Source organism: Balaenoptera borealis (genome assembly GCF_965194805.1).
Source record: "Balaenoptera borealis genome assembly, chromosome: 13".
Classification (NCBI taxonomy): domain Eukaryota; kingdom Metazoa; phylum Chordata; class Mammalia; order Artiodactyla; family Balaenopteridae; genus Balaenoptera; species Balaenoptera borealis.
In genome coordinates, this window is record NC_138870.1 from 105,794,803 (window position 1) to 105,807,983 (window position 13,181).

Genomic DNA, 13,181 nt, shown 5'->3' on the forward strand with positions numbered 1-13,181 from the left:
GTTCCGTTCCCGCCGCCCCGATTCCACACCAACTTCAGGGAGATGCCTCGGAACCTCCTGCTGGGGCCCCATGATGGCGCCCCAGACCTCGTGTGAACCAGCTCTGCCCCTGCCGGTGCTGTGACCTCGGGGAAGCCCTCACCCCCTCCAGCTCGGGGGCCTCTTCCCTGCCATGAGCAACGACACTGCCTTCTGTGTGGGGTGGGGGGTCCCACGGACAATGGGGACAACGTGGTGAGGGCCTGGTAGGTGCTCGGCGCCCTGGAGCCCCCGCCTGCAGCCTGACGGCTTCCCTTCCACCTGGACCCACCTGGGGTCTTCCCCACGTGGCCTGCTGGCAGAGCGGTCCCCCTCCTGCGCGCGCGCACACACACGCACGCGCACGCACACACACGCACACACACGTGCACACATTCTTGCTGCCCTGAAGGAAAGGCAGGGACGTGTGCTGAGGACAACAGAGGCGGACCCCTTTCCCGGTCCCGGAACCACAAAGCCCCGCACTCCAGGAGGAGGTAACCACGGACTCCGAGTTCTCAGCTGCAGGGCTGCCCACGGCACCTGCAGCAGGAGACAGGGTGTCCACCCCCAAACCACGGCGCTCCATGGTGCCGCCGCCCTCACTTCAGGCCTGGCCCTCAGGACCCTGGATGCGGTCACCAGGGCCAGGGGGCCCAGCTGCTTCCACACGTGACACCATCAACCTCACGGCCCCCGAGCTGGGCTTGCAATCTCAGTTCACATTTGAGAAACTTGCCCAAGGTCACGTGACTGGGAAGCTGCGCATGGGGTGAACCCCCTCCAAGGACCACAGTGCGGCCCGCATGGACAGAGAGCCACCCGGGCCACCGAGGGTGCTGCAGGTCAGCCCTCTGCCTCGGTGGCCTCAGTGACCTCAGAGCAGGTGGTCGGTCACTCTTCATTCCCCATGTTGCCTGAGCGTGGAGTACACATAGCGCCCGGTACCAGGCAGGGCACAAACCCCTCCCTCTTGCCTGGGGCTCCAAGTCTGTGCTCAGAACTTGGATAAAACCCAGGAGGTCACACTTTTGTTCAGTTTAAATTAAAAGTTAAGATCCAGCATCTTGGGCACACAGAAAGTGCTCATCCAGGATTTGGTACATGAATGCCCCACAGCTGTTGACAAGGCCACACGGCGTCCTGACTCACTGGAACAGTCCAGTTTATGCTGGTGCCAGTCTCATGAGTGTAGCGCCCCAGTTCATGCCCACGGTGCCCCATCTGGGCATTAAGTTATATGGCCACCCTGGGTATAGAACAAAAATCCTTCCTAGGTGAGGTCAGAGCAGGCCACACCTGACCGACCTGCAGGATGTGAAAGGTACACGTGGATGAAGGACAGAGGGTGGACCTGGTGAGTCCCTCGGGGACGAGCTGTAGCCATTCTGCCAGGAGAATCTTTTATGTCCACATCAGAGCAGTGCCGGGCAATGGCGGGGTCTCAACCAACCCATCCCACCAAGACTCAGGAAGTGCTCCCTCCTCTCAGTACTGGGCATCGTACATCACAAGGGAAGAGAAGGCCCTGCTCTCCTGGAGCGTTCATTCTACTCAGGGAGGCTGACCATGAACAAGTCAATGTCAGAGAAGAATGAGGCCGGGTGGGGCACTGCTTTATAGGGAAAGACCAGGGGGAGCCCCCCGCCCCAGGACAGTGACGTGTGGGCAAAGATCTGAAGAGGTAAGGGGTGAGATGGGCAGACATCTGGGGAGGAGCCTTCCAGCCGGGGAAACAGCCAGTGCAAAGTCCCTGAGGTGGGACCCAGAAGAGGGCCGTGTGGCTGGAGCAGTCAACGAGGGCCGGGCAGGGCCAGGGCAGCAGGAGTCAGGCAGTGTGGGCCTGGCCACCATGGCGGTAAGAACTCTGGCTTTGACTCTAAGACAGGGACCCCCTTGATAGAGTCAGTGGAGGAGTGACCAGTGGGGAAACCGGGTAAGAGGCTGCTCGTTCAACTAGAGCAGGAGTTGGCAACTTTTTCTGTAAAGGGCTGGAAAGCAAATATTGCTAGCTTTGCCAGTCATAGGGTCTCTACTGCAGCTCCTCAACGTGGCCTGCATGGCAAAAGCAGCTGTAGGTGGTCCATGAATGGGTGGGCACGCCTGTGTTCCAGGAAACCTCCAGTGAGGACACCGACATTTGCATTTCACAGAATTTTCATGTCATGAAATTTTTTTTTTTTTTTCCCCAGCCATTAAAAACTGAGAAAACATTCTTAGCTCGGAGTCCGAACCAAAACAGGTGGCGGCAGGATTTGGACTGTGGCCATAGTTAGCTGCCCCCTGAGCTTTACAACAAACATCCACCACTGCCCTGGGCCAAGCAGCACCCAGCAGGCAGCGCCAGCGGTGAGAACAAAAGAGCAAAACCCTGCTGCCACTGAGATTTGGTAATAAATAAGTAAATTAGAGAGGGTGTGAGAGGTCCTAAGTTCTCCCCTGCCTGGCTCAGGCACAGAAGTCAGGTCCCTGAGGCTGGAGTGCGACCAGTGGCCAAGGAGGCAGCCAGAGTTGGGAGCGGGTGGTGGTCGCGGAGGCCGCGGGATGGTGGGGAGGGGAGCCACGGGGGGGGCGTCATGGAGGCCACAGGAGGGTGGCGAGGGGAGAAGGGCTCTGGGGAGAAGGGCCCCTTACACGCCCGACTCACCCCTCTGAACTAGGCCAATAATTGCTGAAAGAAAGACTTCCTAATCATTACATTAAGACTTAGGAAATGAACATATTTGTCTCGTTTTCATACAAAATAAGCTGTAGTCTAAAACAGGGTGACAAAGGAGGGGCCTCTGGGCCAAAATCACTCTGCAGAATTTATTTGGTCTGCGCATAAATTTGTATTAGGAAACTATACGTGAAATGTCCGGATCTTACAAATACCGAAAGCGAGCCCAAGTTCCGTGTGTTCAGCACCTGCTGCGCTGGGCTTCTCCCGAGCGGCTGCTCGGAAGCCCCAGCCCGCCGGCCCGAGGCCTCTCCGGAGCCGGCCACTTCAGAGGAAGGGGCTCTGTTCCCCCGGCCCCCACAGGGGTTAAATTTTAATCCCTGTTCTCCGGCGAACGAGGCCGCGCATGGCAGCACCTTATCGCCTTAGACTTAAGGGCTTAAGTGCACCCAGCACGTCGCGCAGAGCCCTTCGGAGCCCCTCTACGGGAAGGACGCTCGGCGCTGTTCTGGGGTAAGCCGAGCTCAGGGCTCCCGCACAGGTGGGCTCCCCACCCTCTCACCTCCCGAGGCTCCGCGGCCGGCCGCTCTGGGGGCCGCGCCCCGCGCACTTGCCGGCACCTGCGCGCACCTACAGGCAGAACCGGGCGCCCGTCACGCCGCAGCCCTCGGCGCCCCGGCACGTATGCGTCCGGTCGGCCGCCAACGGCCGATCCACCAGCAACACCGCGGCAACCCACCCCGCCGACGACTCGACCCCGCACCAGCCCGGGTGGCCCGAACCGGGGGCGGGGGCCGGCGCGCTGGAACTGCGCCTGCGCGGTCGGCCCGCACGGGCCCGGGGATGGGATTGCGCCTGCGTGACCGACCCGCACCGGCCAGGGGGCGGGACTGCGCCTGCGCAGTCAGCAGCGCCTCGGCCCCTCGAGCGGCGGGACTGCGCCTGCCCCGTCAGCAGCGCCTCGGCCCCTCGAGCGGCCGGACCGGCCGGGCCCCAGGGAGGGACGGGCATATGGGCACTGCGCCTGCGCGCGCTGGCCCCGCCCCACCTTCCCCGCCCCGCGCCGCGCGGGGCCCTGGGAGGGGTGCAGCGTCCGGCGGCGTCGCGGGCGGGCGGGCGGTGGCGGTGGCGGCGGCGGGAGGGGCGCGGGGGCAGACAAAGCCGCGGCTAATGAATGGGAGTGAGTCCGCCTGCGCGGCCGTCGTCCGCTGCCGGGCGGGAGCCGCCCCACGCCCGGCGTCCGCGGTGAGTGTGCGGCCGGCGCCGACTCTGCCTCATCCGCGAGCTCGCGACCCGGGCCCGGCCGTCTTGGCGCGCCGTCGGGCCGGGGCCGGGGTCGCGGGAGTCGGGTCCGGGGGTCCGGCTGGGGGCCGGAGGTCGCAGGGGTCGGGGAGCCGGGCCGGGGCCGCGGCCGGGGTCGCCGCGATGTCGTCTGCGCGGGGCCGGGGGTTGGGGGGCGGGGGCGCGGCCTCCTGTCGCCGGGACCCCGCCCGGGCCGCTCGACTCGACCACGGTGCCCGAACGCCGGGCCCGCGCCCCCGGCCCCCGGCCCCCGGCCCCCGGCCCGGCTGACAGCTGGCGCGCGGTGGGCCCGCGGACGGTCGCACCCGGGGCGCGTGTTCCGGGCTGCAGGGTTTGGTGGAGGAAACACCTGAAGTGGTGGAAAGTTGGTGCGGACACCCGGCCCGGCCGCAGCCGCGGGGATGGGATAGGCGGGGCGCGGGCCCAGGGGCTCGGGAGAGCGCGAGGGCAGAAGTGCCCGGCCGGTGTGAAGTTTACGGGCTGACCACGCGGGCGCCTGTGCGTGCGGGGCGGGACCGGGCGCCGCAGTCGTCGGGGAAGCCCGGTGCTGGGGTGGGGGGCGCCGGCCGGCGGCCGGGCAGCTCCGCGCAGCAGCAGACAGGTGCTCTTTGGGCGTCTTTCCTGAAGTCCTTTGCCCTCCGCCACCACAGCGAATCGCCTTACAAGTTACGTGTTTAGGATTTTCCTCTAGATACAGTATTTTATTTTCAGTGTACTTCCAGGAAGAGGCAACCAGGGGCCTTATTTACGTATGTCTTAGGAAACAGATGAGACTTTTCTTATTACTACATGCTTCTGATGCTTTTTAGTTATTGTACGTGTTTCTGGGTAGGACCATTCAAGTTTAAGTAGTGAAAATATGAATCAAATTGCAAAGCATAATTTCAGGTGTTTTTTCCAATTGCGGTTGTTTTTCTAGACCGAAGTGAAGGTGGAGTCATTTGTGTATCTTCTTTTGTGTTTTTTCTGTGACCCACACCATCCCTGTTGCTTAAGAGAATTGCCAGCCCCCTAGACTCTCCTTGTATTTTGGGTGACTTTCAGTAGACAAATACATGCACCTCTCTGGAAGCAAGTCCCTGCCAAGCCGAGCCATCAGGAGAAACTTCTGTTGGCATTCTCATGTTCATAAAAAAGGGAAGTTATTTGCTTTGAAGTTAACTCTGATCAGATCAGTCCATAGGTTTTTTTTTTTTTTCTTCCAGCTTTAAGATCAAGTCCATAATTTTGAAAAATCCACTTTAGATTTTCATGAGACCAGTATGATAACGCACCAGTATGATAATGGCGCATCCTTGTGACTTTTTATATTAATTTTTGATGTTTTCTCTATATCATGGTGATAAAATTAGGAGACGATGAAGGATTTAGTTGGAGTTTTTAGAAAGTGCTCTGAATAAGCCAAATTTCAATTATGAATTTATTTCCATACAAAGTTATCTTGTGGGAGGAAACCGTACTCAGGGTTTTCCAATGGGCTGTCCATGCAGGGATGCACACTTCCTGTAATCCTTAAACAGATTATATCTGCTCATCATGATTTACATTTTCTCGGGAAAAGATCTAGAAAACTTAAGAGAGAGTCTATGACTCTTCAAGAAGGTAATCTCCTATCTTGGAAAAAAGCTCAGACTTGAGTCCACTTCACAGGTGTTTACTTGACACCCCTTCCCCCTCCACTGTTCTGGTTAATTCCTGATGTCTTTGTACCTGAAAACTCTGCTCTGTTTTTCAGTGTCACCACACAGAGGAGGAGGCTTGTGAGTGGCTCAAGCTGTGCAAAGAATGTTCCTAACGCACTGGGAAAGGTTTTAAGTGAATTATTAGGGTCACTGACTGAATTCTGTGCCTGCGCAAAGGAGACGATGCGGTATTTACGTAGTGAAGGAAACGTGTGTACCTGTATTTCAGATCCCTGTCCGGCGTAGAATTTGGAGAGTGACCAGAACTGGGCAGTGGAGCTGTTGCAGCATGAAGAGCAGTGATGGTGGTCAGTGCTGTCCTTCACTCTGTGTTTGTGTTTCTCTCTGCCTGGCTTCAACTCCTTCATCTGAACTCTGGTCTGATCTCCTCCTTCAGTGTGAGGACTGCCTGGCGAGGGGAGGGGGGCAGGTGAGCGACTCTGGGGCACAGTGAGGAGCCTCTGATGGTTGGTTGGGGGCCCCCCGCCTCTCCCTCACCAGCATTCTGTTTCCTTCTGAGCTTCTCTGCACAAGGCCTGTGACTGAGAGACAGCGACTGTCATTCTTCTAGTTACTGTTGGATATTTAAGGTGCTATTTATTTATTATTTTTTTAAAGGGAATGCTATTTATTTATTTATTTATTTATTTATTTATTTTATTATTTATGGCTGTGTTGGGTCTTCATTTCTGTGCGAGGGCTTTCTCTAGTTGCGGCGAGCGGGGGCCACTCTTCATCGCGATGCGCGGGCCTCTCACTATTGCGGCCTCTCTTGTTGCGGAGCACAGGCTCCAGACGCGCAGGCTCAGTAGTTGTGGCTCACGGGCCCAGCCGCTATGCTACGGCATGTGGGATCCTCCCAGACCAGGGTTCGAACCCGTGTCCCCTGCACCGGCAGGCAGACTCTCCACCACTGCGCCACCAGGGAAGCCCTTAAGGTGCTATTTAAATCTCAGGACTTGACATAAGCTGTAGGAACCATCATTCGTATTTACGTTTTGTGTTTGAGTGAGTTTAGCATAAAAGGCACAGTTTGCCTCTAGCCCTGACCATCCTGCAGCCTCTCGGTCAGGCCTCCCTTCCGTGTCTGGATGACAGCAGAGTTCTTGTCAGTCAGCTTCCAGGTGTTCGGCCCTTTCCACACCCCTGGCTTTCCTGCCCTCTCCCTTACCCTACTTGTCATTGCCTGACTTTGCATCATTCTGGAATGGTTCAGATCACTTCCTAGCTAATTGTTTGATGTGTGCTTTTGGTAGTTCAAATTCTGGAAGGCATTGTTAGGAATAAAATAAAGTCTTTTCTTCTCATACCCCCTATTTCTGAGGTAGAGGGGACCAGGAGAGACAGAGGTGCCTGACCCTGCATGAGGTTTTCTCGCCTCTCTACTCTGCACCTGGCGCTGTTCTGCCTGCTGGGGGCAACGGTGGTTTTTAGAAGAAGGCCCTGCCGTAGGAGAACTTAACATAGTGCTGGTGGGATGGACTCAACCCAGAGAGGGCTACTCCAGGAGGAGCACAGGCAGGCGAGGGCGGGGTGACGGCCGTGGGAGAAGCGCGCTCCAGGCAGACCTCTCTCAGGCGGAGAGGACCTTTGAGCCCCGCCCTGCAGGGTCTGCGGGTGACGGAGTGGAGGCCCTGAGTCAGAAGCAGCGGTGTGGGGGAGAGGCTGGCCCCTCCGCCTGAGCCCATGTCCTGTCGTAAAGCCCCCTTCCCAGCCGTGATCAGGTGCCCGCTCTGCTTGGTTTCCGCTCGCATTCAGGTGAAGGCCTTCCAGCAGCCGGGCCCCGCCCGTTCCCCCCGCAAAGTCTGTGTCGTAGAAACCACCGATGCTGGGCTGGGCTGGGCTGGGGTGTCCCCCGCTGACCCGCCCGGCTGCTCTGTGCGATGGCTCTTTGATCTGGGCGGCCTGCACCTGCTCTGTCTTGCCTCATCCCCCCCCACAGATGTAAACCAAGGGGCTGCGTTTTCATCCAAGGCCACGGCTAACTGAGCCTTACGTTGTGGCCCTCATGCCACAGAGGCAGCAGCGGAGGGAGCTGTGTGCTGTTTGGTGAGAGCTCCGGTTACTCTGCCGCAGGCCCTGTGCCACATCCCGGAAGTAAAAGGACTCTAAACACTCCTCCAGCAGCTTCCAGCCACGGCAGCAATTTCAAACCTGTCACTGGTGGGACTGCCCTGTACCCCGGGGGAGAAGGTGCTGGTGTTGGGTAAAGGGACCCTCAGAAAGACAGAGCGGAACAACCCAGATAGCCCTGGTCTGTGACCCAGAACGTTTCAGGGGTAGAACAGGGACCAGCCGACCCGAACGGAGTCTGTTTGCCTGCTCTGGGATGTGCTTTGTTTCCAGGGTGGCCTTACCAGGTTTTCTGACCATATCTCGTGGAAGTGGCTCCGGTTCTGGGTTTCTGAGTTCACCCCTTTGCAGTGGGCTCTGGCTCTTAGTCTGGGTCCTCCGCCTCAGCTTGGCCAGGCCTGGGTGGTGGTGTCTCCGTGTGAGTGGGTGCTGGCGCTTCCGCATGGGAGGCAGTTGACGCTGCTGCCACCGCTGGAATATGTGAGTCATGGTTCTCCACCCTCAGAAAGTGCTACAGTTACTCTCAGACGTGGACCAGATCTTAATTTATAGCCTTGGTGGAAAGACTGCCACGTCCAAGGGTGAGCGAGGCAGGGGTGCCGGCGGCAGCCCTGATGCCCTCGGTGTACTTGGCAGCTCTTGGGGAGCACGTGGACTTTGAGTTGAAAGCAGATGTGCTTCTGTGCTCTAAAGGCTGTGTTGTGGAGAGTTGGAAGAACAGTCCGTGGCGCTCTCCGACCTGCCCCAAGATGGAGCACTTGTCACGACGTGGCCATGGCTGCCACCTTCGCCTGTCTGGTGCTTCCAGACTTTCTCTAAGGAGATTGCAGATATCACAGCACTTCACCTCGCAGTGTCCTTTTCTTCTAAGGAAAGGTAAAGGGAGGAATTCCCTGGTGGTCCAGTGGTTAGGTCTTGGCGCTTCAGCACTTCCATTGCCGTGGCCTGGGTTCAGTCCCTGGTCAGGGAACTAAGATCCCGCATGCTGCAGAGCGTGGTCCCCCAAAAAAAGAAAAAGAAAAAGGCAAAGGGATGTTCTCTCTCACCAGCAGTACAACTGTGAAGGAAATGAACGATAATCCCTCATAACATTCAGTGGCCAAGCCGCAGTCAGATTTCCCTACTTGTGTTTAATTAGCTTGTTTGTTCCAAACCAGAATCTAGTCCAGGTCATTGCACTGAGTCTGTCTCTTTAGCCTTTTTTATTCTGGAACAATAACCTGCCCCCATTTTTTTCCATGACACTGACTTTTTGAGGAGACTAGGCCAGTTGTCTTGCGAATGTCCCATGTTCTGGGTTTGTTTGCCATTTTCCTTCTTGGTCGTTTACAGTTGCCCCTTGAACAACACAGCAGGCGGTTAGGGGCGCCACCCTCCGCATGGTCGGAAACCCGAGGATAAGTCATAGTTGGCCCTCGGTGTCCACAGCTGCCTCCCATCCTCGGATGCCACCAGCCTGGGACCTGCGCGTCTTCACGCGGGTGCTGCTGGGCTTCCTGTTTGCCGCCCTCAGAGGCTGTCCTTTTGGGACTGACCCACTTTCTAGGGCTGTTGTTCTTTCTTTCTGTATTTCATCTGTGTTTCCCTCGTCCATTACATTCAAGGAAGACAGGAAAAATGCTGAATTCTCTCCCTGTATTACCTCTTTCTGGGGAGCAGTGGCTGTAATATTCACCTGCATTGTGGCAAATGTTTTCATTTGTCCTTTTTCTTCCTTGAGTATCAGTGCTGACTAACGGGTTTTCATTTATTCGTTACATTGTAATCTATTAAAGTCCTCTGGTTCTGCTTTTTTGGTGTTCGGGTGGCTGTGACTGGCCCGTCGGGGGCCCCGGCGAAGCTCCGGGTGCTGCTTTGGCGTCACCCTGGCAGCACTTCCCTTCTGCCACCTTCCGGTCCTTTGCCAGAGCTGCAGTCAGCTCTTTCTGCAGAGCGCGTTGGTTCCCTTCAGTGCAGAAGGTATTCAGAGACCAAGATCTAGGTGTTAGATCTGTTTGTTGTGTTTGTGTATTATTGCAGCTTTAAGTGTTGGTCTGGTGCACAGAGCTAGGAGGTGTATTTTTAAAACATCAAGAGTTATACTGATATTTTCAATGCAGATTTAAAATTACATAGTTTTACTTAATTTCTTTGATTTTTAAAAAATGTCTTTTTCTTTTTTTTTTATTAATTAATTTATTTTTGACTGCATTGGGTCTTTGCTGCTGCACGCGGGCTTTCTCTAGTTGTGGCGAACGGGCTACTCTTCGTTGCAGTTTGCGGGTTATTCATTGCCGTGGCTTCTTTTGATGTGGAGCACGGGCTCTAGGTGCGCGGGCTTCAGTAGTTGTGGCTCACGGGCTTAGTTGCTCCACGGCATGTGGGATCTTCCCAGACCAGGGATCAAACCCATGTGCCCTGCGTTGGCAGGCGGATTCTTAACCGCTGCGCCACCAAGGAAGGTCCCTCTTGTCTTTTTCTTATCCTGAAAATTTTGATTCTTTTTCTTTTTTATTAATTTTTATTGGAGTACAGTTGCTTTACAATATTGTGTTAGTTTCTACTGTACAGCAAAGTGAATCAGCTATAGGTATACATATATCCCCTCTTTTGGATTTCCTTCCCATTTAGGTCACCACAAGGCATTGAGTAGAAAATTATGATTCCTTAATGCCATTGGCATAATTACTTATTTGTTTTATGCTAAAGTACACAAAAAAATGGGTAAAATGACAATATTATGTTACTACTGCTAATGAAACCACTTAGCAAAATTTAAGTTTTTTTTTGTTTTTAAGTTCTTTTTGTCTTTAGTACATATTGTGCTTTAGATGAATAAAGTCCTGTGTGTTAAAGCCCCTTGGTGAACATTCTTTGTCTGCGTTATGGTTGCTCATTTGATACACAATTAGGTCTATTTGTTTCAGATTTGGAATATTCTAAATTTTAAAGTACAGATAATCACATGGCTCAAAAGTCAACATTATATAAAAGATACGATCAGAAATCTCACTTGCATTCCTATCTCCTCCACTCTTTATAGGCAACCTTTTTTTTTTTTAATTTTTTTTGGCTGTGTTGGGTCTTAGTTGCTGCGCACAGGCTTTCTCTAGTTGTGGCGAGCGGGGGTACTCTTCGTTGTGGTGCGCAGGCTTCTCATTGTGGTGGCTTCTCTTGTTACGGAGCACGGGCTCTAGGCGCGCGGGCTTCAGTAGTTGTGGCACGTGGGCTCAGTAGCTGTGGCTCGCGGGCTCTAGAGCGCAGGCTCAGTAGTTGTGGCACACGGGCTTAGTTGCTCCGCGGCATGTGGGATCTTCCCGGGCCAGGGCTCGAACCCATGTCCCAGGCATTGGCAGACGGATTCTTAACCACTGCGCCACCAGGGAAGCCCCTATAGGCAACCATTTTTATTTCTATTTCTACTTTATCCTGCAAAAATAAGCACACACACATATATTTGTAACTTCCCTTGTTTTCCCTCCTGTCTTTCATAAAACATAACAAATACTATTTATGCTAAGTGTCTTGCTTTTTATTCAACAGCCTGTGTATGTATCAGTCCTTACTGGTGGGTGTTCGAGTGGTTTTCCAGTCTGGCTGTGAACTGCAATGACTGACCTTGGGCAGGTGTTGTTTTGTATTTGATGAGGCCGTCTCTGGGGTCTGTGCCTGGCAGTGGGATTTCTGGGTCCCTGGGTGAATGTAATTTGGAAGGTGTTTCCAGATTCCCCTGCAAAGGTGCCATCCCAGCTTGCTCTCCATCAGCACTCTTCTCAGCCTCACCGAGAGGTGCTACCAAGGTTTGGGGTCTTTCCAGTCTGATCCGGTGAGACTTGAAGTAGTTTCCTTTAATGTGCTTCAACTTCAACGTGAAAAATGGAAAAATATACTTTACTAAGTTGGATCTGTCTGGCATCAAAGCAGATGAGGGCATTGAGTGAAAGTTGTAAGTCACAGAGCCCGGCCGGCCTCTGCAGGGTGAGAACTGGGAAACGCTGCCCATGGGAATTCATGCTGACACTTACTTCTGCAATACAGTAGTTTGGAACACAGTTTCTTTAATTCTTAAAATAAAAAATAACCGTATATTCTCTCCTAAGTCTGAACACATGCCTGAAATTGAGAATTTTCCATACATTTTGTTTTTTTCTAGCCCATGGAAAGGATCCTCTGATTAGCTACCTTTACTTTTAGGTGTTTTCGGCTTTGAAACTAAAAAATGTAAAGTGAGTTTCAGAAAATGTGCGTTTTGGATGCCTCCTTTCTACCCCTCATCCTCCTCTCCCTCTAGTCTCTGCTTATAATTTAGGATCGCCGTGCTCACTGTTCGAGTGTGTACCTGTATTTTCTTAATCTCCTCGGTGCTTCAGAGCGGTCCTCTAGCTGTCAAGAGATGGGCGGGGCCGAGTGAGACAGGGCACCCTCTGCCCTGGGGGGACCAGGGGCTGCGGGCAGCGTCCACAACAAGGAAACTGACTGGATTTGTTCTAGAAGGACCGTTTCCCTTATTGTCATTGATCGCCCTATTTAATATTCATGCTGATTGATTTTATTTTAGACTAAATCTGATTTGCTGGAGAATAGAAGCAGAACCACGGAACGGCTGGTTCCAGATGCCATCCAGATGCACGGTGAATAGGTAGCCCTCGCCTTTCAAGGCCAGAGTAGCCTCCAAAGTTTTAGGATAGGTGGCAAAAACCAAATTTTTATTCACACACATAGAAAATTATCAAAAATGCCTCAGCAACATAATCCTTTTGTGGTTTGAAAACTAAAGCTAACGTGCTTTTTTGTCTTTTTAAAAATTTGGTGCTAAAATAGTAGAAAAATTATTTTCTTTAGTAGTAAGCTGCTAGAGCAAATGACAGCATTTTTCCTAAAATAGAAACAACAGAGACTTCCCTGGCAGTCCAGTGGTTAAGACTGCATGCTTCCAATGCAGCGGGCCCTGGTTCCATCCCTGGTCGGGGAATTAAGATACCCCATGCTGCACGGTGTGGCCAAAAAAAATAAGAAAAGAAAAAGAAACATCTTTGTTATCTATGATTTTGAAATAATATGTACAAAACTAGTCCAGTAGTAGAGAAATATATAAAATAGAAGGTGAAAGTCTCTCCTGATGACCACGTTCCAGATGCACGTTCACATGTGTGGGTGCGTTTACACCCAGGGCCTGCCTGACCCTCCCGTCTGTGCCGAGGGCAGTGGGGCAGGGCCTCCCTCTTGCTGGGGTGGTCCTTGCCCGTGGCACGATAGTTTCATGAGGTGTTTTTTTGTGTGTGTGTGTTTTTTTAAAGTTGGAGAAAATAGGCAGTGTTGGGTCTTCGTTGCTGTGTGTGGGCTTTCTCTAGTTGTGGCGAGCGGGAGCTACTCTTCGTTGCGGTGTGCTGGCTTCTCATTGCAGTGGCTTCTCTTGTAGCAGAGCACGGGCTCTAGGCACACGGGCTTCAGTAGTTGTGGCACGCGGG

At 53.8% G+C, this 13,181-nt stretch overlaps 1 protein-coding gene across 9 annotated transcripts in view; it reads left to right on the plus strand.

The window, feature by feature from the left end:
- The first annotated feature begins 3,782 nt into the window (after window positions 1-3,782).
- ZBED4 (zinc finger BED-type containing 4) overlaps window positions 3,783-13,181 on the plus strand; it is a 28,492-nt gene continuing 19,093 nt past the window's right edge. For 3 of the 9 annotated variants that reach the window (XM_082348993.1, XM_082348992.1, XM_082348994.1), the window contains exons 1-2: window positions 3,783-3,922; window positions 5,891-5,969. The gene's annotated coding sequence lies outside the window, so the exon portion shown is untranslated. Of the gene's footprint in view, window positions 3,923-4,007; window positions 4,645-5,890; window positions 5,970-5,995; window positions 6,252-13,181 lie in introns of those variants that run through there. The other 6 variants (XM_082348995.1, XM_082348998.1, XM_082348996.1 and 3 more) reach the window with 4 other exon arrangements.